Source organism: Artibeus jamaicensis, unplaced genomic scaffold (genome assembly GCF_021234435.1).
Source record: "Artibeus jamaicensis isolate MK-2021 breed Jamaican fruit bat unplaced genomic scaffold, CSHL_Jam_final contig_452, whole genome shotgun sequence".
Lineage (NCBI taxonomy): Eukaryota > Metazoa > Chordata > Mammalia > Chiroptera > Phyllostomidae > Artibeus > Artibeus jamaicensis.
Genome location: NW_026521837.1, coordinates 771,180 through 798,615, shown reverse-complemented (window position 1 = coordinate 798,615; position 27,436 = coordinate 771,180). Strand labels below are relative to the sequence as shown.

General features: G+C 40.3%; 2 pseudogenes; one reads left to right on the top strand and one right to left on the bottom strand.

Annotated features, from left to right (window-relative positions):
• The first annotated feature begins 2,157 nt into the window (after positions 1 to 2,157).
• LOC119036417 (polymerase delta-interacting protein 3-like) lies at positions 2,158 to 5,471 on the top strand (annotated as a pseudogene).
• Positions 5,472 to 16,363: 10,892 nt separating this feature from the next.
• Positions 16,364 to 17,418, bottom strand: LOC119036419 (actin-related protein 2/3 complex subunit 2-like; annotated as a pseudogene).
• Between the last annotated feature and the right edge of the window lie 10,018 nt (positions 17,419 to 27,436).

Sequence of the window (27,436 nt, the reverse complement as noted above, 5' to 3'; positions counted from 1 at the left end):
TTTTGAAGATGTGCTTGGGCAAGATCCAGACTCAAACCTCAGTTGTATAGGGAAAGACATATTTGTTTTGCTGGAGCAGATGTAACAGACAGGTAACATAGCTCCAGAGCCTGTGTTGAAGCCAGCTTCCTGAATTCTAGACTTTGGCCCAGGTGGTGGATTTCTGAACAAACAGTGGAGGCAGTGGCTTCCTTATTCCAGACTCACAGTTAAGGAAATATGACCCTGGAACCAACAAGCAAGCCCAGTGGCCTCCTGATTTCCCAAACTTCCTGATTGTGCTGAAGTCACAGTTCCTTTCCCAGGAGGGTTTGGTTTGTCCTTTTGGTAGTAGTCCCTGGAGGGTTAGGGGGCCTCTGATCCTCCAATTCTTCCAACAGTTTTATTTGCATACCTCCTTCACCATAAAATAGCTTAAATGTTTTCTCTTACATCCAGCCAAGCCCTCACTGAGAGAACCCTGAACCACAATTTTACTCAGGAGATAAATCATCAAAACCAGTACCCTGTGCTTTTTCTGTCTACAGAAAACATTCTCTGAGTCCTTATCTAAACACTACTTTGTGTGATATGTTGAGGTGTTTTTTTTTACACTACTTTAATGACTCCTAGAAAAGAACATAAAATTCCTTTTATGTCTCCTTGTCCTCTCTCCTCCTCCATTTTTAGTCAGCCTCCATTTCCTGGGTCATGGTAAGCTCCTTGAAGCAGATCTGTTAATGCAAGGGTCATAAAAAGAAGACGTGCCTTGGAAACATTGTAAGGAGGCTGGGTGGGGCAAGTTGGATTCAAAAAACTCCATTTTTGCTTTGTTAAAAATTATTTTGTTACAAAACTTTGCACCTTAAAAACATCAAAATCTAGGATTTCATATGTAGGGTTAAGACAGAACACTAAAGATAATGTAGTGAAGCCCTCCATTGCTGACTGAGAGAATGAGACATTTAGTTCTTTGTAATTTTTAAATCAACCCCAACCTTCCAGCATGTGGAGCAAAATCAGCAGCAGCAGCAGCACCAGCATTATAGCTCCTACCTGCTTAGAGCTTAGACTGTGGAAGACTATATGCTAGATCAACAGTTACTTCCAAATCTCACATCACTACTGAAATATCATTTCCTTTCTATAGATGAAAAAACTGAAGCACAGAGGAAGTAAATTGCCCAAGCTTTTAATTCTGTTTGAATATAATCATCCTTCTAGTACATTCATTCAGTCCATCATTTAGTAAAACTTTTAAAAAGATTTTATCTATTCATTTTTTATACAGAGGGGACGGGTGGGAGAAAGAGAGGGAGAGAACCATCATTGTGTGGTTGCCTCTCACACATTCGCTACTGGGGACCTGGCCTGCAACCAAGGCATGTGCTCTGATTGGGAAACTAACCAGCGACCCTTTGGTTCACAGACCAGTGCTCAATCCCTTGAGCCACACCAGCCAGTGCTCATAAAATTTTTGAGTACCTCCAAGGGGCCATGCTTCCCAGGGGGCCATGCCACCCATGGGGTCACACAGGAGATTAATGAGGAATAGGTCATACATAATACTGTCAAACTCTCTATTCTTGAAACAGAAGAGGCCAGTCCTGCCCACTGCCATTGTCCAGGAAACCTGACACCACCATTTCTTTTAAAGAACACCTTGCACCCTGACTGGTGTGGCTGAGTGGGTTGGGCATCATCCTGCAAACCTAAAGGTCACCAGATCAATTCCCAATCAGGGCCAAATCCCCAGTTCTAATTGATGTCTCTCTCACACATCAAGGTTTCTGTACCTCTCCTTCTTCCTCCCTTCCCCTCTCTCTAAAATAAATAAATAATATCTTTTATAAAATTAAATAAAATAAAGAACACCTTGCTTTGCTTCTGACCTTTTCATTTTTGCTTTTCATGCCAGAGTTTGCAACCAAGCACTGCCTCTTACATTATATGCAACCTTGAGCAAGTTATTTAAGCTCTCTGAGCCTGTTTCCTCTTCCTTAAAATGAACATACTAAAACTACCTACCTAATGGGGGTTATTATAGGAATTAAACATAAAATTGTAAATAGAACATTTAGGAAATTTCTAGCAAATGCAAGAAGCAGCTAGTCACTCGGAAGAGGCCAAAGGCTTGGGCTCACCAGATGAGAGAGTCTAAACTGCTTGCTATGCAACATGGCCAGGATATCCCTGGATGAGCTCACATCAAAGAAGGACTGCTGCAGCAAAGGGCAGATTAATACCAGGCCTGGACTTGCCAGGTCTCCAATCTCATGTTGGGATCCAGCTGAACCTTCTCAGCCAGGCAGCATGTACTACCACTTTCTAGCAGAGGTCTGATGCTCAGCAGAAGATTAACCTCTCAAATGCCCAGAAAAAGCTTTTGCAGAAAGATGCCCTGTTCCAGATCAAAAGGAAAGCACATAATGCCAGAGAACTCCAGCAAGCAGTACCACATGGTATGCCAGAAGCCCCACCAGGTGTCCAATGCCAGAGAAACTGAGTTTGAATCGGAGTCCCCTGCTGCCTCCCTGAGTGTACCCCTCCCACATTGGGATGGTGAGCCCAGATCTGTAGCTCACTAAAACCAGGCGCCACAGTGTAAGGCCATGGTACCACTTTGTGGCCCTCATGCTGGAATAAGGACCAATGTCATCAATAACCACCAAGCCAAAGAGAATTTAAACAACTTGGATGAAGATGATGACTCTGTAGCTCCCATTCCTGGTAAACAGATGAAATTTGCTGGTAAACAGATGAAAGCTCAGGCAGCCTTCCCCACCACCTGGTGGGGCTGCACAGTCCCAAGCTTTCCATGTTCAAGGTCCTCTCACCAAAGTGGTTCAGAGTGATGTATACACAGCTCCTGCTCTCCCCTCCTCTATTCAAATAAAATCTTTAACCAACATGTCCAGGACAAGGCCGCCCCCCACCAAAGAGCTACTGCCTGCTGAGCCTGTCCTCAGCCCTTTGGAAAGCACTAAAGTGACAGTGAAATGCACCCTCAAGTCACAGAGGAAGCGGTTGCTAAGATTTTCTCTGTGTGTGGAGTCCTGAAGCAGGTTCAGCTGGTCCATGCTCTAGTAACAGATGTGGTCTTTGTGAAGAAGGATGATGCCATCACCACAGAAAAGAAATGTAGTAACACATGTGTCTGCACAGGCAACCAAGAAGTACAACCTACATATGAATGAGAATGTTGTCACTTCATACCAGCCCATCCTGTCACAGCTGAGTAATAGTCCCTCAGTAAAAAGGAGAGCAACCTGCCTTTCATGATGAATTCTGCTGCCTCACCCAACCCTCCTACTGAAGTGAACACTGACACCATCTGTAGGGGACTGGTTTGTTTTGGCCTGGCAAATGTGACTCAGCTCTGTATAGAAAACCTACAGAAGTGAAGTGGTGGGCAGGAGCCAGACCTTCAAACTGAGTTTTCCTGTGGGAATCAGGCCTAGAAAAATGCATACAGATTGTTATGGCTTGCTCTTGCTAAATCTCCATCACCCTGGTCTAAAACAACAAATGTGTATTGTCTATCTTCAAGGTACTTTCCAAAGCCTGTATGAGTTTTCCCAAGGACAGAGCTAATCAGCTCATCGCCATTCCCCTCTGCATGTTATTTTCATTTTCTTGATTGTACCTAAAATGTAGACAATAATATTCTATGTAATAGATAATAAATCTTTCCCTCATGTAAGATTCCAGGAAAATAATAAAAGCCTGTCTAGGCAAGAGTCAGGGCGCTCCCCTCTTGAAGGAGTGACTGAGGTACCATAAACACTCTCCCCTTGAGAGAGTAGTAATGCCTGTTCCCTTTTTCTCCACAGGATTGTTGTCGCCTGTGCATTCATTCTTGCCATATGCCACAACAGGCAGACTTTGCTGGACAGGGTCTGCCACAACCACCCTGAAGGTGCTCTCCAAGTCCTCAAGGGCCTTTGGGACCACACAGCCCACAGAATTCTAAGCCAAACTTTGAGGGGAGGAGTGAGGCAGCCATAAGCAGGGGCAGAGAAGGGTGGCTCTGTTGTCCAAAGCAAAGCTTGTGGCCCATGGTTCTTTGATACAAGGCCCTGAGCATAAGAAGGGTAGCAGGAGTGCTAGAGAGCTTCCTCAATCGAGGGACCCACCTTTCTGTGATGTGTTCTACTCTGTACTCTTCTGTGCATTAACCTTCTCTACAGTGTGTTTCTTCTCCCTCCACCTCTTCACCAAAAAAAAGGAGAGTACTGAGCTGTAATAACAGTTAATATGTGTTAGTCGTTATTATCATTGCTGCTATTATTATTCATTATTATTTATTATGGCAACACACATAAGAAGTGAGCTTTCTGTGCTTCTCATCAGCAGTGTGGTCTTCCTGGGTCCTGTGCCTCAGAAGGTCTGTCCCCATTGAAGAACCTCCAAAGCAGTCTGCTTACAAACCTGGGGTAAGAACTTCAGTTTCATGACTGTGTCAGTTCCTTCCTCATAGCTTTTGTTTTTCTATGACTCATCCGCAGACCTGAGGTTGAACACATTCAAATAATGTTCCTCCCAAAACCTTACTCAGGGATTTTTTTAGGGACTGGGCTTATGAAGTCTGGTTCCTACCTCACTTAAGGTGAGTCCTCCCCATGAGGCTCCGCAGAACTTTATATGGATAGAGGTCTGTCAGGCTCAGTGAACCTCACCTACCAGTGCAGCTGGTGCTCACATGGCTTGCCCAATTCACAGGATTTCACATGAACTGTTAATATTGTTTTCTGGTTGGAGATGAGCATAAATATTTATCTCCAAAGCATAGTCAAATTCAGCCCAGTTTACAGCTGTAATTTTTAAAAGACTGAATAATTCCAAGTTCCCTTTGAAGACAAAAAAATTATTCTGCCCTGACGGTGTGGCTCAGTTGATTGGAACATCATCCCATAACCGATAGGTTGAGGTTCAATTACCAGTCAGGACACATACCTAGGTTGCAAGTTCAGTCCCAGGTTTTGGCATGAATGGGAAGCAACCAGTTGATGCTCCTCTCTTACGTTGATGCTTCTTTCTCCCTTCTTCTCTCTCTTTCTCTCTCTCTCAAAAGCAATGAAAAAAAAACAATGTTCTTGGGAGAGGATAAAAAATAAATAAAATAATCACCTAAGCAGCAGAGTTCATAGGATGAATTCAGGCCTGTGTACAGTTTACAGCTTCCCAATAAGGAGGGCATGACATAAATCTACTTCATCACCCAGGGCAGGTATGACAAACATGTCTCTCTTCTCTTCTCCTTGAGCACAAACCTAGCCTTAGTTGTGCCTGCTTCCTGCTCTCATCTCTGCCAGAGCACTTAAGAAAGATTAATCCTCAACCCCAGATGACTTTTGCTCATACAGGAAGTTGGTGGAACTGCCACATGGAGAGGAGAAAAGCAAAACAAATTAGGCGGCGTGGATTTGTGTGGACAAGGTTGGTTTACGTTTCAGTTGCTCCCGTTGTCAGTCATTTCCATGCTGTCCTGACAGCTATCCATGGTGTCCCCACTGGAGTGAGCAGCCAACGAGAGCAGGCATCAAGTGAAGGAGAATGAAATATATGCCAGGAAACCTCAGACTCTTTCCCAGGAAGAAACATATTACTTCTGAGGAAATCTTCCATCAGACTTTTTTAACATTGGTCAAATTTTAATTTAAAGGAATTTATCAAGGGTGATTTACAGTTGTGAGCACACAAAACAGAGTTTATTCTTGCATTATTATACATTAATTATTGTATTTAATAATATTTATATTGTTAACGTACTTATGCCCACCCCTGTATAAAGCACACAGCACAATGCTTGGCACTCCCTCAGTAACTCATAACTGCTATCATCACAACCTCCTTCTTCTTCATTACTGCTCATGAATTATAACTGTTATTATTGCTAAATACTATTAGTATACTATTAGTATTTAGCAATCATTGAGATAGATTTATTCCCTCCAATGAGGTCATCCTCATGAAATATGTAACCACTAAAATGCCCTATGGAATGCTGTTGGGTTGCCTTCTTTTAAAAACAAGCATGATATGGTTACCATAAATTTGTTGTCTATACAGATGGAAAACTCCACCATGCTGTCTTACACAACTCTTTAGATACAAGACCTCAGATGAAAACTGTGATTCATACTTTCTTCCCAGATGCTAATAAGAATTAACTTCATACTATAGTTCTTTGGCTTCCCCATAGCAAGCTCACTAATAATAATTGTTACCATTTATTGATCATTTATCACATGCCCAGTATAGAGCTAAGAGTAGGAAAAAAACATAGAAAAACAGGAATTTATCAAATGGATATTTTACACTTTTAATAAGTATATAAGCTAGAAAACGGATTCTCACAATTATAGTATATATCAGTAAAAAGATGGTTTTAATTCAATAGGAAAAGAAGATTGCATAAATGACAGGAGGAAGAGCTACTGTGTGTTAATGTATTATACCAAATAAATTAAATGGCTATCCTATTATTAATAATGATAATAGTCATGGCTGCTACTTATTGAGTACTAACCATATACCAGGAATTGTACTAAATTGTTTACACTACCTCTTTCCATTCTAATCACTAAATTATAGTAAGGGAGTTGTGCCCCAGTTTAGATAAGAAAGTAGAGGTTTCAGGGATTAAATAGATCACACAAGCTAGAAAGTAGTGAGAAAAGGTGTTCAAGTAAAGGACTGTCTGACTCTGCCCTTAATCTCACTCATTGACCATTGGTCGCTTTCCACACGTTCGTGACAAAAACCAGGACAGACATTGTATACTCAACCATGCCTCTCCCTCTTCTTTCAGTCATTGTAATCATGCCAGAGCCTGCCAGTCCTAAGACTCCACTAGTGCATGACACAGCTCAATTTCTGAGGCCCCCTGTCTGAAGACATTCACCCTACCAGCCTGGCTTCTCCACAGGTAGTACACCTACCTAGCCAAGTGGACAGTTCCTTTTCCTTGCATTCAAGGCCACTTCAACCTGGACATACTTCTAAGATGTTACAGGTCTGACAACAGTTTTCAATAAAGCCCAGTGCAACTTTCAGTAGAGCCAAGATCTTTTTAAAATTATTGTTCAAGTACACTTTTCTGTCTCTTACTCCCATTCCAGCCCATGCCCCCCATGCTCCCCACCTCCCTCCCATTTCCACCCCTGTTAGTTTTTGTCCATGTGTCCTCCATACTCATTCCTGTGAATCCCTCCCCTTTTCCCCTGAAATTCTCTCCCCTCTCCCCTCTGGTCCCTGTCAGCCTGCTCTCTATTTCAGTGTTTTTGGTTATATTTTCCTTGTTTGTTTGTTTTGTTGTTTAGGTTTCTGTTCAAGGTGAGATCATATGGTATTTCTCTTTCACCGCCTGGCTTATTTCACTCAGCATAATGCTTTCCAGTTCCATCCATGCTGTTGCAAAGAGCAGGAGCTCCTTCTTTCTGCTGCATAGAATTCCATTGTGTAAATGTACCAGAGTATTTGGATCCATTCATTTACTGATGGGCACCTAGGTTGTTTCCATCTCTTGGCTATTGTTAATTGTGCTGCTATGAACATTGGGTTCCGTAGGTTCTTTTTGATCGGTGTTTCAGGGTTATTAGGATATACTCCTAGCAGTGGAATTGCTCGGTCAAAAGGCATATTCATTTTTTAGTTTTCTTAGAAAATTTCATACTGTTTTCCAAAGTGGTCGTACCAGTCTGCAATCCCACCAACAGTGAACTAGGGTCCCCTTTTCCCCACAACCTCTCCAACATTTGTTGCTTGTTGCTTTGTTTATGATGGCCATTCTGACTGGTGTAAAGTGGTATCTCATTGTGGTTTTCATTTGCATCTCTCTGATAGCTAGCAATATTGAGCATCTCTTTTCCTGTGTCTTTGGATACTCTGTATGTCCTCCTTGGAGAAGTATCTGTACAAGTCCTTTGTGCACTTTTTAATTGGGTTGCTTGTCTTCTTAGAGTGGAGTCGTGTAAGTTCTTTGTATATTTTGGAGATTAAAGCCTTGTCTGAGGTATCATTGGCAAATATGTTTTCCCATACAGTTGGTTCTCTTTTTATTTTAATACTGTTTTCTTTAACCATGCAGAAGCTTTTAATTTTGATGAGATCCCATTTGTTTATTTTCTTTACGTCCCTTGTTCTAAGGAACATATCAGTAAAAATGTTGCTGCATGAAATATCTGATATTTTCCTGCCAATATTCTCCTCTCGGACTTTAATGGTGTCACAGCTTATATTTAAGTCTTTTATCCATGTTAAATTTATTTTGGTGTATGGTGTAAGGTGGTGCTTGAGAATTTTTTTTTGCACATACCTGTCCAATTCTCCCAAACACCATTTGTTGAAGAGGCTATTTTTACTCCACTTTATGTTACTGCCCCCTTTGTCAAATATTAACTGCCCAGAGAGACTTGGGTTTATTTCTGGGCTCTCTGTTCTGTTCCATTTGTCTATGTGCCTGTTTTTATGCTAGTACCAGGCTGTTTTGATTACAGTGGCCTTGTAGTACAGTTTGGTATCAGGTATTGTGATCCCCCCTACTTTGTTCTTCTTTCTCAAAATTGCAGCTGCTATTCAGGATCATTAATGGTTCCCTATTAATTTTTGAAGTGTTTGTTCTATGTCTGTGAAATATGCCATTCGTACTTTAATAGGTATTGCATTGAATCTGTAAATTGTTCTAGGTAGCATGGACATTTTAATGATGTTAATTCTTCTAATTCATGAACATGGTATATGCTCCCACTCGTTTGTGTCTTCCTTGATTACTTGCTTCAGTGTTGTGTAGTTTTCTGCATATAGGTCTTTTACCTCCGTGGTTAAGTTTATTCCCAGATATTTTATTTTTCTTTTTGCTATATTGAATGGGATTTTTTTTTCTTGATTTCTGCTTCTGCTGTTTCATTGCTAGTATTCAAAAATTTCTTTCATTTCTGGATATTGACTTTGTATCCCACTGTTTTGCCAAATTCGTTTATTAGGTTGAGCAGTTTTTGTGTAGAGTTTATAGGATTTTCCATGTACACTCTCATGTCATCTGCAAACAGTGACAGTTTTGTTTCCTCCTTTCCTATTTGGATGCCCTTTATTTCCTTTTCTTGTCTGATCACTGTGGCTAAAAATCCCAATACTATATTAAATAGAAGTGGTGAAAGCAAACAACCTTGTCTTGTTTCTGATCTTAGTGAAAAAGCTTTTAGTTTTTGCCCATTGAGTATGATGTTGACTGTAGGTCTCTCATATATGGCCTTTATTATATTGAGAAATGCTCCCTCTATTCCCACTTTGCTGAGTATATTTATCATAAATGGGTCTTTTGCCTTATCAAAAGCTTTTTGCACATTTATTGATATGATCATGTGATTTTTGTCTTTGCTTTTGTTTACGTGATGTATAACATTTACTGATTTGGAAATACTGAACCATCCTTGCATTCCTGGGATGAATCCCACTTGGTCACAGTGTATGATCTTTTTAATGTATTGTTGGATGTGGTTTGCCAATATTGTGTTGAGAATTTTAGCATCTATGTTCATCAGCAATATTGGACTCAAGTTTTCTTTCTTTGTTGTGCCTTTATCTAGTTTTGGAATTAGGATGATGCTGACTTCATAAAAAGAATTTGGGCGTCCTCCATTATTTTAGATTTTTTGGAATAGTTTGTAAAGAATAGGGGTTAGCTCTTCTTTAAATGCTTTGTAGAATTCTCCTATGAAACCATCTGGTCCAGAGCTTTTGTGTGATGGGATTTTTTGATTACTGCTTCAATTTCATCTGCTGTTAATTGGTCTTTTCAGGCTTTCTGCTTCTTCTTCATCAAGTTTTGGAATATTACATTTTTCTAGAAATTTGTCCATTTCACCTAGGTTTTCAAATTTCTTGGCATACAGTTCTTCATAGTAATTCCTTACAACCCTTTCTATTTCTGTGGTATCAGTTGTAATCTCTCCTCTTTCATTTCTGATTGTGTTTATTTGTGTCCTCTCTCTTCTTTTCTTGATGAGCCTACTTAAAAGCTTGTCTATTTTGTTTATCTTCTCAAAGAACCAACTCCTGCATTCACTGATCCTTAAAATTGTGCTTTTAGTTTCTATGTCATTTAATTCTGCTCTAATCTTGGTTATTTCCTTCCTTCTGCTTGCTCTGCGCTGTCTTTGTTGTTGTTCTTCTAGTTCTTGTAGGCATAGGATTAGGTTATTTGTTTGAAATGTTTCTATCTTCTTTAGGTAAGCCTGTATTGCTATGAAATTCCCTGTCAGTACCGCCTTCACTGTGTCCCATAAGTTTTGGGTTGTTGTGAGTTCATTTTCATTTGTTCCCAGAAACTTTTTGATTTCTTCCTTAATTTCATTCTTGACCCATTCATTGTTTAATAGCATGTTATTCAATCTTCATGATTTGGGATGTGTTGGATTTTTTTCTTTGGGGTTGGTTTCCAGTTTCAGTCCCTTGTGGTCAGAGAAAATGCTTGATATGATTTCAATTTTCTTGAATTTGTTGAGGCTTCTTTTGTGTCCTATCATGTGGTCTATCTTTTAAAATATTCCATGTGCATTTGATAAGACAGTGTATTCAGCTTCTTTGGTATTAAGGGCTCTATATATATCAGTTAAGTCTATTTCAGCTGGAGCATTGTTCAGTGCCACAATATCTTTGTTAATATTCTGTTTGGAAGATCTACCCATTTTTGACAGTAGGGTGTTAAAATCCCCTACTATACTTGTGTTGCTGTCAATATCTTTCTTGAAGTCCTCTAAGATTTTCTTTATGTATTTGGGTGCTCCTATGTTAGGTGTGTATATATTTACAATGTTTATATCTTCTTGGTGGATTCTTCCCTGGAGTATTATGAAGTGACCTTCTGGGTCTCTCTTTATGGCCCTTTTTAGTAGAGCCAAGATCTTAAACTGAGGACAAACTCCAACACAGGGGTTTATTTGCATATTTTTATCTTCTTAGATAATGTAAACATTGAGTTATTTGCATGGCATTCCTGAACAACTATAGGAATTTTGCTTTTAATTGGAAAGGACTGTCTGAGCACAGATCACCTGCATTCAGAAGAGACCATTTCCCCTCTGTCTCATGACCTATGGAAATGCTCCTCGGCTTGCCACTACATGGGCACTCGACTTACTGACTCTCCAGGTAGAAAGCTCACTGAGAACAGATTTGCTTTGCTAATGTTCTGTGCCAGGAGTCCCTTTTTACATAGCAAGTTCTCAAGAAAACAATTGTTGAATTGAGACTTCCGGCAAGATGGAGGCGTAGGTGGAAACATTGTGCCTTCTCGCACAACCAAGTTTAAAAACAAGAAAGTTTTAGCAACAAAAATGCAGCCAAACCACAGAAAATTGAACTATACAAAAGGCCAACAACAACGAACAATTCAGCCAGACTGGTAAGAGAGACAGAGCCAGCAGCAAAGCAGGGATGGGCAGGAAAGATCCACCAGACCCAGGCACATGACCCAGGTGTGCTGGCAGCAGTGGGCGGATCCCAGTTGTGGAGTAGCAACAGGCGGACCCAGTGAGTGCGCTAGGTGTCAGGCTGACCACGGTCACACATTCGAGCACAGATAAACCAGGCCAAAGAGCCAACAGTGAGACAGACTGCGAAGGCCCCAGTGGCAGGAAGCAGCGGAGGGACCGCTATTATCCATCTCTGACCCCGCCCCCACATAGTGTCACAACCCAGCCACCTGGGTGGCCCCACCCTGGTGAACACCTAAGGGTCCCCTCCTCATACGTAACAGGTGAGAACAGACCAAAACGTGGCTCAAGAAGAACTCAAAGCCCCAGAGTTGATAAATCTAAGCAACCAAGAAATTGCCAACCTATCAGATGCACAGTTCAAAACACTGGTGATCAGGATGTTCACAGAACTGGTTGATTTTAGTCACAAATTAGAGAAACAAATGAAGGCTAAACTAATTGAAATGAAGGGAAATGCACAGGAAAGCTATAGTGGTGGAAAGGAAACTGAAACTCAAATCAAGGGAGTGGACCAGAAGGAAGAATAAAATGACCAAACAGAAAAATATGAAGAAACAAGATTTCAAAAAAATGAGGAGAGGCTAAGGACATCTTTAAATGCTCCAACATCTGAATTATAGGGGTACCAGAAGGGGAAGAGAAAGAGCAAGTGGAAAAGTTATTTGAACAAATAATAAAGGAGAATTTCCCCAATCTGCCAAAGGCAATAGACTTCTAGGAAGTCCAGGAATTTCAGAGAATCCCAAAGAAGGTGGACCCAAAGAGGAACACACCAAGGCACATCATCATTACATTAGCCAAGATTGAAATGAAGGAGAGAATTCTAGAAGCAGCGAGAGATAAGGGGACAGTCACCTACAAAGGAGTTCCCATCAGACTGTCAGCGGATTTCTCAAAAGAGACATTACGGGACTTCCGCCAAGATGGAGGTTTAGCTGGATGTGCCTGCCTCCTCACACAACCAAGTTTAGGGACAACTAAATATTAGCATCAGAAGGCACAACCAGAACACGGAAAACTGAACTTTTCGGAAGTCCGCTAACAACAAATTCTTCAGCCTGACCGGTAAGGGGCGAAACCGGCATCGGGTGAGGACTTACAAAGGAGGGCTCGGTCGGACCGGGCGCGGAATCCAGACGTGCGAATCCAGTCGTGCGGGTTCCAAACCCAGGATTGGACCTAGTGAGCAACCGAGCAGCCCACTGGGGGAGCGACACAGTGGGGAGGCGGTGGCAGCGAGTTGACTGTGGTTGCCTGGTTGCGCGCGAGTGAGGGAGTGAGCGGTTGGACCGGCCCGGGGGGGGGGCGGCGGCGCGCCATTTTACGCTCTGACCACGCCCCCACATACAGCGTCACAACCCAGCGACCTGGGACTCCAAGGCGCCGCTTGTCCCACTTAAAGGGCCAGAACAGACCAAAAATGTCGCAGGCAGAACTCAAAGCCCCAGAGATAAATCTAAATGACGAAGAAATAGCAAAACTCTCAGACGCACAGTTTAAAACACTGGTCATCACCTTCCTCACAGATCTGGTGGATTACAGCCACAAATTAGAGAAACATATGGAGGCTAAATTAAGGGAAATGAATGGAATTCCACAGGAATCCCATAGAGATGAAAAGGAAACTGGGACTCAAATCAATGCAGTGGATCAGAAGAAAGCAAATAATGGACAAACAGAAAAGAGTCAAGGAGCAAGAATTCAAAGAAATGAGGAGAGTCTTAGGAACCTCCAGGACATCTTTAAACGCTCCAATATCCGAATTATAGGGGTACCAGAAGGGGGGAAAGACACAACCACCAGTGGAAAAACTATTTGAACAAATAATAAAAGAAAATTTCCCCAATCTGGCAAAGGAAATAGACTTCCAAGAAATCCAAGAAGCCCAGAGAGTACCAAAAAAGTTGGACTCAAGAAGAAACACACCAAGGCATATCATAATTACATTAGCCAAAATTAAAATGAAGGAAAGAATCCTGGAAGCAGCAAGAGCTAAGGGGACAATCACCTACAAAGGAGTCCCCATCAGGCTGTCAGCAGATTTCTCAAAAGAGACCTTACAGGCAAGAAGGGGCTGGAAAGAAATATTCCAAGTCATGAAATCTAAAGACCTACAACCAAGATTGCTCTACCCAGCAAAACTTTCATTTAGAACGGAAGGACAGATAAGGTGCTTCTCAGATAAGACCAAATTCAAGGAGTTCATCATCACCAAGCCCTTATTATATGAAATGTTAAAGGGACTTATCTAAGAAAAAGAAGTTAAAGAAACATGAACAGTGAAAGGACAACAAGCTCACAGTTATTAACAACCACACCTAAAACGAAAGCAAACTAAAAGGACAGCTAGAGCAGGAGTGGAAACATAGAAATGAAGATCTCAAGGAGGGTTAGCAACAGGGGAGTGGGAGGAGGAGATGGGGGGAGAAGGTACAGAAAACAAGTAGCATAGACAGTAGATAGAAAATAGATGGGGGGGGGCGAGAATAGTTTGGGAAATATAGAACCTAAAGGACTTGAGACACATGGACATAAACTAAAGGGGGGTAATGGTGGGGTTGGGGGGGCAGGGTGGAGGGGAATGGAGGGGGGAATAGAACAACTGTAACAGCATAATCAATTCAAAAAAATAAATAAATTTAATAAAAAAAAACTTTCATCAAAAAAATAATAAACTTTTATCAATTTGTCTGTTTTTTTTTAAAAAAAAAAAAAGAGAGACATTACGGGCAAGAAGGGGCTGGAAAGAAGTATTCCAAGTCATGAAATCCAAAGACCTACATCCAAGATTGCTCTATCCAGCAAAGCTTTCATTTAGAATAAAAGGGCAGATAAAGTGTTTCTCAGATAAGATCAAATTCAAGGAGTTCATCATCACCAAGCCCTTATTATCTGAAATGTTAAAGGGACTTATCTAAGAAAAAGAAGATAAAAAGATGAACAGTAAAAGGACATCAAACTCACAGTTATTAACAACCACACCTAAAGCAAAAGCAAACTAAGAGGACAGCTAGATCAGGAGCAGAACCATAGAAATGAAGATCATATGAAGGGGTAGCAACAGGGGAGAGGGAGGAGGAGAAGGAGGGAGAAGGTACAGAAAATAAGTAGCATAGACAGTAGGTAGAAAATAGATAGGGGGAGGGCAAGAATAGTAACAGAAATATAGAATCTAAAGAACTTGACACACGTGGTCATAAACTAAAGGGGGGGAATGGTGGGGGAGGGGTGTGCAGGGTGGAGGGGAATGAAGGGGGGAAATAGAAAAACTGGAATGTCATAATAAATAAAATATATATTTTAAAAAATTGTTGAATTGAATTTTACCTTTTTTTTTATACAGAAACAAACTCCAGAGAAAACTTGTTCTCTAGAATAATGAGTCATTCTGGGTTGCCAGAGGCATTCCTGGTTTGGAAACTGGAAGGCACAAGTCCTAGGAACTCCATCAGTTTGGGATAAATCTAGACAGTTAGTCACCCTATCGTCCTCTCTGGCATATGCACATCTACTTACAGGGCAGTCCTACTCACCAGTCTGAGGAAATACTCCAAGGAACAAGCAAGATTATTATACATACTCATTTGGACTTCTCAGAACATAAAATGGAATCTAACATAATAGGTGTAGAAACATAATTAGCTAAAAGTCAAACTTAAAAAGATTTTTAGCCCTAGAAGTATTTCTCTTCTATTTTTTTAAAGAACCTAATAGTTACATCATAACTATTGAAAGATACAGTGGGAGGGGTGAAATGACGGCAAAAAGAAGCAAGACCCTCAATGCGTACTGTCATCTCTTAGAACATTAATGTCATGTGAACTAGACAGCACCTGTGTAATTTTAGCAGCATATTGTGCACATGTTTTTAAAAAATCAATTTTTCTTAAGAGCCAGAGGGTTAAGGAGAGGTCACAGGCACAATTGGAGAGCCTAAAAGCCAGATATTATTTTTGAGAGACTATAATAGCCTGGTGATCAGTTCAAGAAAATCACAGTCATTCAAGATGATGTCTTACATGTACTGGCTTTTCTGTAAAATGAATTTACCTTTTCATTATTATTTACTGAGTGATCCAGAATTTCATTTGTATGGATTTTATCCAGCAACTAGAGAGAAAAAAACACAGGGAATCTAATAAAAAGATGAAGCTGCTGTACAATTTTGAGTCTGTATGCTGCCTTTTGAGGTCACGTTTCTGTCTTTTTTATGATGTTCATTTTAGAAAATAAAAAAATTTATACATTTGGAGTTATACATTTTATGTATTCCAATTGACAGCAAATGCAACCTGACAAGTAAGGAGACAGACACACCTACCAGGAATGACAGCAACAAAACAGTGGCAAAAATAAAATCACAACCTCACAGCAGGATGGTCTCATTGGTTTATCATTTGAGTGATAATATAGAATCTTGTGTGCCTTGTACAGGCATTTCAGTTCTATCATTTCAGGATGGGTGGCAGGAACATAACACAGTTAGATGTGACATATGCCATTTTTTTAAGATAGAAAATTTTTCTTTTATTAATGACCCCAATAGTATTTTAGATACAGGAGTTTTGAATTCAAATACTTAGTTATCTGAATACTTAGAAAACAAGTTAAGATTGCATTATCCTAAAATTCATTACCAGTAACATATTGCAAAGCAAAACAGCTTGGGAGAAGGGTAGAAGGGAAGGGGGGTAAGGAACAGAAGATAAAGAAGAATTAAGTTGATCAAGTGGGATTTTTTTTAATTCTCGGGAACTATGAAGTCCTTGCAAGCACAGCTCATTTCTGCAGATTATTTTCCAAATGTGTATAAGTTAGAAACAAAATAGAGAATCCCTTAAGAACCTGAAGAGGTACAACACTAAAAGCAAGTGTTCTAGCCTTCAGTTCCCAGCCACTTCTTCTTCCTGTTCCCTAGAGAAGCGGAATGAAAACATCTTTCCTGTGATTGTTTTCATTTCTTTCTTCTCAGCATCTAGGCTGAGACAGTTCAGCACACAGTTCAGCATCTTGAGGAGGTTGGATGTTTTTGTATATGTGTGTGAATACAGGCCTTAGGGCACTTGATGTGGTAGTGCAGGTGGTCCAGCACGTGTGGATCAGGAGGATGGTGTTGTCTCAAGCACTGACATAGTGTGATAATGGAACAGCACGAAGGTAATATAGTTGGTGATGTCACCCACAGCCATATCATTGTCTTTCAGCTCCAGAGGAGGTTCCCTGTGACTAAAGAGGACCTGTGGGGCTATATGTGTGCATCCTTCTTTGAACTCCTGCACAAACACCTTTCCAGTGGCCACACTGTTGTCATGCTTAAATAGTGTGCTGAAGACTGCTGTGACTCTGTCCTTTTGAGACTCAACATACATGGTCTCATCATCTCCATAATGGATAACTGCCCTGTTCTCTCCTTGCTTGCTCTCTTCTTGGAACTGGAAGTATTTCTCAAAGACAGAAGCAAAATGATTTTGTTTCAATATATCAGCCTAATGCACAACAGAATCTTTGGAGGCAGGCAGATTTTCAAGGTTATATAGCAAATAAACATTGTGTCCTGGTTCTGGATTTACCAAATAACTCCAGAATATTCTCTTTTGTAACTCATTAGTACCGTGTGCCTAAAGTTCCTTGTAGAATTTCAAAGATACACTGACCATCGCTTTCATTTTGTCTTCACTAGGATTTGAAATATGATAGAGGACCTCATCAAAATTGGCAAATGTTGCTTCTACTCCTTCTGATTTGCTTCCGGTAGCCAAGTTCTCAAACTTAGATCTTGAGCATGAGCATCTTCTAGATGATGCGATTGTTCATATGATCATGGCAGTGGCTAGTCCCAGAAATCTGAACCCACCTGCTGAGCTGCTGCCACTGCCTCACCCACTGTTGTACAATTTTTGATGCAGAAAGCTGAAGAACCTTTAGAACGTATGTTCATTAGCAAGTCCCCTCCTTAGCAAAGTCCTTCATTGCAAAGGAATTTCACTAAACCCCCACCCTTTTAATTTCTCGTGGTTCACTGTTAAGTCCTGGGGTATAGGGAGTTTCACAATTAACCATTTTCTTTGTAATATCATTGCATTATGCTGGCTTCCAGGTCAGGGTTCATTAAAAAGTCTTTAAAAATTAAAATCTGTTATGCAATGATTTTGCAACCTGTGCATCCCTAGTAGACATAGAGTCACTACAAAGGGTCTGGGATTCTATTTTGGATTTTCCTAATTAATAGTTACCAAAAAATCTAGTTACTGAAAGCAACCCATGTGTCTATCAGCAGATGAGTAGATACACAAAATGTGGTGTATACATACAATGGAATATTATTCTGTCTTAAAAAGGAAGGAAATTCTGACACATGCTACAACATGGATAAACCTTGAAGATATTATGCTAAGTGAAACCAAAATAAGCCAATTACAAAATATAAATACTGTATGATTCCACTTATATGAGGTAATTAGAGTAGTCAAATACATAGAAACAAAAAAAGTAGAAAAGTAGAATGGTGGTTGTCAGAGACCAGGAGGAGGGGAAGTAAGGAGTTATTGTTTAATGGATCTGGAGTTTGTTTTACAAGATGAAAAGAGTTACGGAGATGGGTAATGGCAATGATTGCATTTGTTATAACTGTATTTACTATCACTGAAGTATACACTTAAAATAGTTAAGATGGTACATTTTATGTGTATTTACCACAATTTAAAATTTGGGAAAATATATTTATGGGTATATATGGCTACTATTGCATAAGGGTTCTTAAATTTTTTAACACAGAAAGAGTCCTCACATGCAAAAGGTTGGGAATCACCAGTCTAGTGGGAAAAGTGTAGGTGGGAAACATAGAACCCAGGTTTTTATCCTATGTCAGACACCATGTTTTGGAGCTTGAGCAAATCATTTGTCTTCTCTGTACCTCAGTCTCTAAACTGAACAAATGAGGACAGGTGAAGGAAAGCTCATGGAAAAGTTTAAAAATAGCCTTCAAAGGAAATGGTTATGACTTATCCAGCTTCCTGCTCCATTGCTCCTAACAAGGACTTAAAATATCAGATTAACAATATTCATTTCTCAAATAAATACCAAATCCACCTGAAATCATAATTATGAATCCCAGATGCATTGATTAGGGTTATTAAATTTAATCCTATTTCTGGCTGTCAATACTTGACCATATTATGGCTCCCTAACTCTTCAGCTGCTTTGTGAGCGGTGGAAAACTTACCTGTCAAATGACGTTACTTACAGTATCCAAATACATGAAGCAGTTTTCACTCTTAATGCAAGAACCATCTGGATGTCTGTACTGCCCAGACCCAGAGTCACGGAGGCAGTCCCAACCTCATGGGCCCATCAGGAGAGAGTCCACAGTCGTTCAGTACTCATGGCCTGCCGTAGTGAAGCAAAAGCTGGGCCACATGTCACTGGGGTGGAGAGGTGGGAAAGGTGCTGGCTTTTTTCCACACCATCTATTACAAAATACCCAGGTTCACACACTCATTGCTCAATTCCCCTGACTTTGAGAACTCAGGCTATATCCCAAATGTTAGCTTGAGCTGAAAATCAAAATTCAAGTTAAAATCAACAGTAAAACTGCAGTAATTCTGAACAATAGCAGCCTTTGAAGCAACATAGCCCCTGTCCACTTTAATTTAAAGATAAGCTTCAGAAATTCAATACTAAAAACCTATTTGAAACCACAGCTTTGTGGCCCATGTTGATGGATATAAAATAACATTATTGTTTGTATAAAATAACATTAAAGAGGAAAAATGGCATAGAAAATGATATTTTAAGACAAAATGATTGATTATAACTATGCAGAATACTTATATGTGCATTAGAAAAGATAGATTATTTTGAATAATAAAAATAGTTTAATATTTATTATTTTTCATAACTTTCTTTAAGTGTGATAGGAAATTAGAATGGGAGAGAAAGAGATATGGAAAGTTTCAATATGACTTAAGTCGAACCAGTTTTAAACAAGCGACCTGAGATACAAATTTGTAAAAAGCTTCCTTCCAAACCTCTGACATCCCCCAGGGGCAAAGGTGCATAATTCAGTGGCCATTTCATTATCTGAATTGAGTGAGTGCCATCCTAGTCTCATGCTCCACCACCACCTTCGTTTTTGTTGTTTCTCATGCTGTCCAGATCACAAGGTGCAAGTTGTTAGAGAAGTAAAAGTGCAGCCCCACCGGTAATGGGTAAAACCTCACAAATGTTTGGACAGATAGTATTATCTACCAAACCAGAGGCACAAAAAGCCAATCAGGAGGGAAGGGTCTCTGCTATATGTTAATGCTGACCTTCTTGGAGCATCATGCTCTCTCTAGCTTCCACACAAGCCTAATCACTAGGGAGTTGTCTAGCTACATGAATTTTTCACATTTGTCAGCTAAATCAGCATTCCAAATGCACAATGCAGCACTTAGAAACATTATGTGAATTTATTAAATTCTCTGGAGGACTTTGGGCCCATAAAGCAGTAAATTGATTACAGGAAACCAAGGCCATAATATTTTCATCAGCAACAAAAGCAGTCATGCTCCCATATTGTCCACGGCATGTGAAGAGAAACTGTTCCTCACTTTACTTAAGCCAGAAGACTGAGAATCACCCAGCAAAAGAGAAGAAAGCTCTGAGATGTGCTAACGATCTGTTATTTAATCAGTTTCTTTTAGAATGCCAATTTTCCAATGCACCAGTTATAAGGAAACACATGTGAGAAATTTAAATGGCCTCTTTCTACTCTGGATTTGCATGAATGCTTCCAGAATTAGCCCCTGAGATCATCTGCTCACTGTCTTTACCATGAAATTGCCAATTGACATTGCTATCAAAATGAGGGGCATGAGTAGCAAGCCCAGAGTAGATGATGGGTCAATGTTGATGACACAGTTTTGATACTAAACATCCTTATTTGTGATCTGTGGCCATGTGACTGACTACTGATACCCTCTCCAAAGGGGGAGGGACAAACGTAGCATCTTCTAGGATGCCTCATACATCAGGAATTCTTTTAGGTGCTTTCCACTATGTTATCCTGTGTCAAGCATTGCAACAACCTTATGAGCTAGGAATTAAAATTTCATTTTTTTGCACTATGTATTTTTATTTATTTATTTTTTAAATATTATTGTTATTTTTCAAGTACAGTTTTTTGTCTGTTTCTCCCATCCCAGCCCCCCTGCCCCATGCTCCCCACCTCCCTCCCATTTCCTCCCCCCAAGTCCTCATCCCTGTGTCTTTCATACTTGTTCCTCCAAATCCCTCCCCTTTTTCCCCCTTAAATTCCCTTCCCTCTCCCCTCTGGTCACTGCCCACTTGTTCTCTATTTCGGTGTCTTTGTTTTTATTCTGTTTGCTTGTTTGTTTTGTTGTTTAGCTTCCTGTTAAAGGTGAGATCATATGGTATTTGTCTTTCAATGCCTAGCCTATTTCACTCAGCATAATGCTTTCCAGATCCATCCATGTTGTTGCAAAGGGTAGTAGCTCCTTCCTTCTCTCTGCTGCATAGAATTCCATTGTGTATATGTACCACAATTTTTTGATCCATTCATTTACTGACGGGCACCTAGGTTGCATCCATCTCTTGGCTATTGTAAATTGTGCTGCTATAAACATTGTGGTACATAGGTTCTTTGAAATTGATGTTTGATGATTCTTGGGATATAATCCTAGCAGTGGAATTGCTGGGTCAAAAGGCAGGTCCATTTTTAGTTTTCTGAGAAAATTCTATACTGTTTTCCATAGTGGTTGTACCAGTCTGTAATCCCACCAACAATGGATTAGGGTCCCCTCTTCTCTACAACCTCTCCAACACTTGTTTGTTGCTTTGTTTATGATGGCCATTCTGACTGGTGTAAAGTGGTATCTCATTATGGTTTTCATTTGCATCTCTCTGATAGCTAGTGATATTGAGCATCTTTTCATGTGTCTCTGAATGTTCTGTATGTCCTCCGTGGAGAAGTGTCTGTTCAAGCCCTTCTCCCATTTTGTAATTGGGTTAAATGTCTTCCTAGAGTGGAGTCTTGTAAGTTCTTTGTATATTTTGGAGATTAAACCTTTGTCTGAGGTATCATTGGCAAATATGTTTTCCCATACAGTTGGTTGTCTTTTTAATTTAATACTGTTTTCTTTAGCCATGCAGAAGCTTTTTATTTTGATGAGATCCCATTTGTTTATTCTTTCCTTTATATCCCTTGCTCTAGGGGACATATCGGTAAAAAAGTTGCTGCGTGAAATATCTGAGATTTTCTTGCCAATGTTCTCCTCTAGGACTTTAATGGTGTCACGGCTTATATTTAAGTCTTTTATCCACCTTGAATTTATTTTGGTGTATGGTGTAAGTTTGTGCTCAAGTTTCATTTTTTTGCACTTACCTGTCCAGTTCTCCCAATACAATTTGTTGAAGAGACTATCTTTACTCCATTTTATGTTACTGCCCCCTTTGTCGAATATTAATTGACTGTAGAGAGTTGGGTTGATTTCTGGACTCTCTGTTTTGTTCCCCTGGTTTATGTGCCTGTTTTTATGCCAGTACCAGGCTGTTTTGATTACAGTGGCTTTGTAACACAGTTTGATATCAGGTATTGTGATCTCTCCTACTTTGTTCTTCTTTCTCAAAATTGCAGCTGCTATTTGGGGTTGTTTATGGTTCCATATAAATTTTTGAAGCGTTTGTTCTATGTCTGTGAAATATGCCCTTGGTACTTTAATAGGTATTGCATTGAATCTGTATATTGCTTTGGGTAGTATGGACATTTTGATCTTGTTAATTCTTCCAGTCCATGAACACAGTATATGTTTCCACTTGTTTGTGTCTTCCCTGATTTCTTTCTTCAGGGCTGTGTAGTTTTCTGCATACAGGTCTTTTACCTCCTTAGTTAGGTTTATTCCCAGATATTTTATTTTTATTTTTGCTATATCAAATGGGATTTTTTTTCCCTTGATTTCTGCTTCTGCTGATTCATTGTTAGTATACAAAATGCCTTCGATTTCTGGATATTGACTTTGTATCCTGCTGTTTTGCCAAATTCATTAATTAGTTTGAGCAGTTTTGGGATAGAGTCTATAGGATTTTCCATGTACACTCTCATGTCATCTGCAAACAGTGACAGTTTTGTTTCCTCCTTTCCTATTTAGATGCCTTTTATTTCCTTTTCCTGCCTGATCGCTGTGGGCAAAACTTCCAATACTATATTAAATAGAAGTGGTAAAAGTGGACATCCTTGTCTTGTTCCTGATCTTAGTGGAAAAGCTTTTAGTTTTTGCCCATTGAGTATGATATTGGCTGTAGGTCTCTCATATATGGCCTTTATTATTTTGAGGAATGCTCCCTGTATTCCCACTTTGCTGAGTGTTTTTATCATAAATGGGTGTTGTACCTTGTCAAAAGCCTTTTCCGTGTCTATTGATATGATCATGTGGTTTTTGTCTTTGCTTTTGTTTATGTGATGAATTACATTTACTGATTTGCGAATGTTGAATCATCCTTGCATCCCTGGGATGAATCCCACTTGGTCATGGTGTATAATCTTTCTGATATATTTTTGGACGCAATTTGCCAATATTTTGTTGAGGATTTTAGCATCTATGTTCATCAGTGATATTGGCCTGAAGTTTTCTTTCTTTGTTGTATCTCTATCTGGTTTTGGAATTGGGATGATGGTGGCTTCATAAAAGGAGTTTGGGAGTTTTCCATCCTTTTGGATTTTTTTGAATGGTCTTTGAAGAATAGGGGTTAGCTCTTCCTTAAATGCTTTGTAGAATTCTCCTGTGAAACCATCTGGTCCAGGGCTTTTGTGTGATGGGATTTTTTGATTACTGCTTCAATTTTTTTTGCTGTTATTGGTCTATTCAGGTTTTCTACTTTTTCATTATATTTTTCTAGAAATGTGTCCATTTCCCCTAGGTTCTCAAATTTCTTGGCATACAGTTCTTCATAGTAATTTCTTACAATCCTTTCTATTTCTGTGGTATCAGTTGTAATCTCTCCTCTTTCATTTCTGATTGTGTTTATTTGTGTCCGTTCCCTTCTTTTCTTGATGAGCCTACTTAAAGGCTTGTCTATTTTGTTTATCTTTTCAAAGAACCAACTCCTGGATTCATTGATCCTTAGAACTCTGCTTTTAGTCTCTATGTCATTTAGTTCTGCTCTGATCTTGGTTATTTCCTTCCTTCTACTTGCTTTGGGCTGTTTTTGTTGTTGTTCCTCCAGTTCTTGCAGGCATAGAGTAAGGTTGTTTGAAATGTTTCTATCTTCTTTAGGTAGGCCTGTATTGCTATCAACTTCCCTCTCAGGACTGCCTTGGCTGTGTCCCATAAGTTTTGGTTTGTTGTGAGATCGTTTTCATTTGTTTCCAGAAACTTTTTGATTTCCTCCCTAATTTCATTCTTGACCCATTAATTGTTTAATAGCATACCATTCAGTCTCCATGATTTTGGGTGTTTTGGATTTTTTCCTTTGGGGTTGGTTTCCAGTTTCAGTCCCTTGTGGTCAGAGAAGATGCTTGGTATGATTTCAATATTCTTGAATTTGTTGAGGCTTGTTTTGTGTCCTATCATGTGGTCTATCTTTGAGAATGTTCCATGTGCATTTGAAAAGAATGTGTATTTAGCTTCTTTGGGATGAAGAGCTCTGTATATATCAGTTAGGTCCATTTCATCAAGGGTGTTGTCTAATGCCACACTGTCTTTGTTGATATTTTCTTTGGAAGATCTGTCCATTTTTGATAGTGGGGTGTTAAAATCCCCCACTATAATTGTGTTGCTGTCTATATCTTTCTTGAATTTCTCTAAGATTTTCTTTATATATTTTGGTGCTCCTATGTTGAGTGCATATATATTTATGATGTTAATGTCTTCTTGGTGGATTCTTCCCTTGAGTATAATGAAGTGACCTTCTGGGTCTCTCTTTATGGCTCTTTTTTTGAAGTCTATTTTGTCTGATATGAGAATTGCTACCCCAGCTTTTTTTTTCCCCTTTTCCATTTGCTTGGAAAACTTGTTTCCAGCCTTTCACTTTTAGTCTGTGATGGTCTTTTGTCCTGAGGTGGGTCTCTTGTAGGCAGCGTATGTGTGGGTCATGCTTTCTTATCCATGCAGCTATTCTGTGTCTTTTGATTGGAGCATTTAATCCATTTACGTTTAAGGTTATTATTGATAGGTACTTATTCATTGCCATTTTTGTACCTGAGTTCCTCTCTGTCTCCCTCTTTTCCTTCCTTTCCTTAAAGCAGTCCTTTTAGTATTTCTTGTAGAGCTGGCTTGGTGGCAGCAAATTCTTTTATACTTCTTTTGTCTTGGAAGCTTTTTATTTGGCCTTCTACCTTGATTGAGAGCCTTGCTGAGTAAAGTAGCCTTGGCTATAGGCCTGTGTTTCTCATTACTTGGAATATTTCTTGCCATTCTCTTCTTGCTTGGAGTGTTTCCATTGAGAAGTCAGTAGCTAACCTTATTGGGACTCCCTTGTATGTTATTTCTTTTTTCTCCCTTGCTGCCTTTAAGATTCTCTCTTTGTCTTGGAATTTTGCCATTTTAATGATGATGTGTCTTGAAGTGGGCCTCCTTGGGTTCCTCTTGAATGGGACTCTGTGTGATTCCTGGATTTGTGTGACTTTTTCTTTTATCAAATTAGGGAAATTTTCTCTCATTACTCTTTCAAATATGTTTTCTATCCCTCGTTCTTCTTCTTCTCCTTCTGGTATTCCTATTTTTTGGATATTATTATGTTTCATATTGTCTTGCATTTCTCTTAATGGCTCTTCATTCTTTCTGAGCCTCTTTTCCCTTTCCTGTTCTTTCTGTGAGATGCTTTCTATTTTGTCCTCCAATTCACTAATCCGATCTTCTGTTTCATCTACCTTATTTTTAATGCTTTCTACTGTGTTTTTTAATTCAGAAATTGTATTCTTCATTTCCTCTTGGCCCTTGCTAATAATTTCCATTTCCTTTTTTTTGTTTATATAGTTCGCGGTGAGATTGTCATAGCTCCCCTGTAGTGTCTGGTAGCTCACTGTGAACTCTTTGAACTTCCTGATAACCAGTGCTTTGAATTCAGTATCTGATAGTTGACTTGCCTCTATTTCATCTAACATTCTCTCTGAGGGTTCCTCCTTTCCTTTCATTTGGGGATTGTTTCTTTGTCTTCCCATTGTTTGTGAGACTCTTCTTGTTAGCCTCAGCTTCTTAGATTAATCTGTTTTGACACCCTGGGCTTATGGTGTGCACTTTTGTGGTGGAATGCCTTTGAATTTCAGTGGTGCAGTCTCTTTTGGTTATCCTGTCATTCTCTGCTTCCACCTACTCAAATATGCAGCATCTTTTGGCTTCTCTCCTACAGCAATGTGCAATTTGTCTCTCTGACTCTACTATTGGGAGGCCTCTTCTATTGGTCCAGCTCTGGTATTTTCATATTTTCAAGTTGATTGTGATTCTCGTGGGTAAAAGAAAGAAATGACCAGGAAAGAAATAAAAGGAAGAAAGAAAAAAAAAGGTTGGGGAATGGAAGAAAGAGCAATAAGTTTAGAAGGAAAAGAAATAAAACAGATACTCCAAGAAAAGAGGACAAAAGTATCAAAAGAGGAAACAGTAATAAAATTTTAAAAAAATAACAGATTACTTTAAAAAAGCAAAAAGATAAAGAAAAGGAATGGAAAAGGAAGAAAAGTAAAAAAAAGAAAGAATAAAAATAAAATAAAGTAAAAAAAAAACAAGAAACACAAAACACCAAACAAAAAGAATCCCCCCCCAAAACAACAACAAAAAAGGAAATGTCACTTGTTGGCTTCAAACTGGCCGAACCGGTTTTTCTGGTTGCAGTTGGCTGAGGGTCGATTGTTATGATTTTTTCAGCCAGCCCCTCTCAGGATCCAGACACTTGGCGCCTCTCCCCCAGCTCCCTATAATGGGGAACTAGGACTTTCTCGCAGCGCTCCCCTCCCAGGGGTTACCCATGGTCTGGTTTGCTGTTTTTGCAGGTACCTGCACCGGCCTAGTTGCCTGGTTCCCTCAGGATTGAGCACAGACCTGCCCCCGTTCTGTGGGGAAGCTCTAGGCCCTCTGCCCAATCTTGGGTTCGCTGCCAAGCTGGGTGTGAAGCAGATCAGGCTGTTGTGTCTATTGGATTCAGAGCCCCACACTGTACCTCTCAGTTCTCCTGGGCTGGCAACCACAGAGTCCTTGGTTGGGGCCCTTTGTCCTCAGCACCCTCTCCGCAAACTCTACCAAATAAGTCTCTCCTGGCCCCCCACCTTGCTTGGCCAGAAAGGGAGGGAGTTGAGGGTCTCAGCTCTTTCCCCGGAACCCCTCAGTGCCCGGGGCTTCCAGATAGTCTGAGGGGGGTGGACTGGAAGCCCGGAGACGACCTAGAAACTGTGCACTCGTCACGGCACGCTGCGTGGTGTGTATCCCTTCTGCTCCTGTGTTTGTCTGGGTCCCCTGGCCAACCTCAGCAGAAAAAACCTAGGGATGGAGCAGCACCACGCAAGGTGCTGGACCCAGAACTGTGCACAGGGTGAAATCCCTTCCATACCTCTATGCCTGGACCACTTGGCGGGCCTGGCCGAAAAATCCTAGGGAGGGAGGTCTGGGCGCTGAACACTGTCCCAGGCACCGTTAGGCACTTGCCCAGACACACTTCCCACCAGGCGCAGGACCTCCGAACTATGCACAGGCTGAAATCCCCTCTTCGCTCCCCTCTGGTTGGGCCACTTGGCAGGTCCCCGCCGAAAAATCCTAGGGAGGGAGCTTTCCGGGCGCTGAACGTTGGCCTAGGCGCCGTCAGGCACTCGTCCAGATATAGTGCGCGTCTGGGTGACTAGTCCCCCAAATTCTGCGCAGGCTGAAATCCCTTCCACACCTCTTTGCCTGGGCTGCTTGGCCGGCCCAGCCAAAAAATCCCAGAGCGAGAGCCGTCTGGGCGCTGAACGCTGTCCCAGGCGGGCGCCGTTG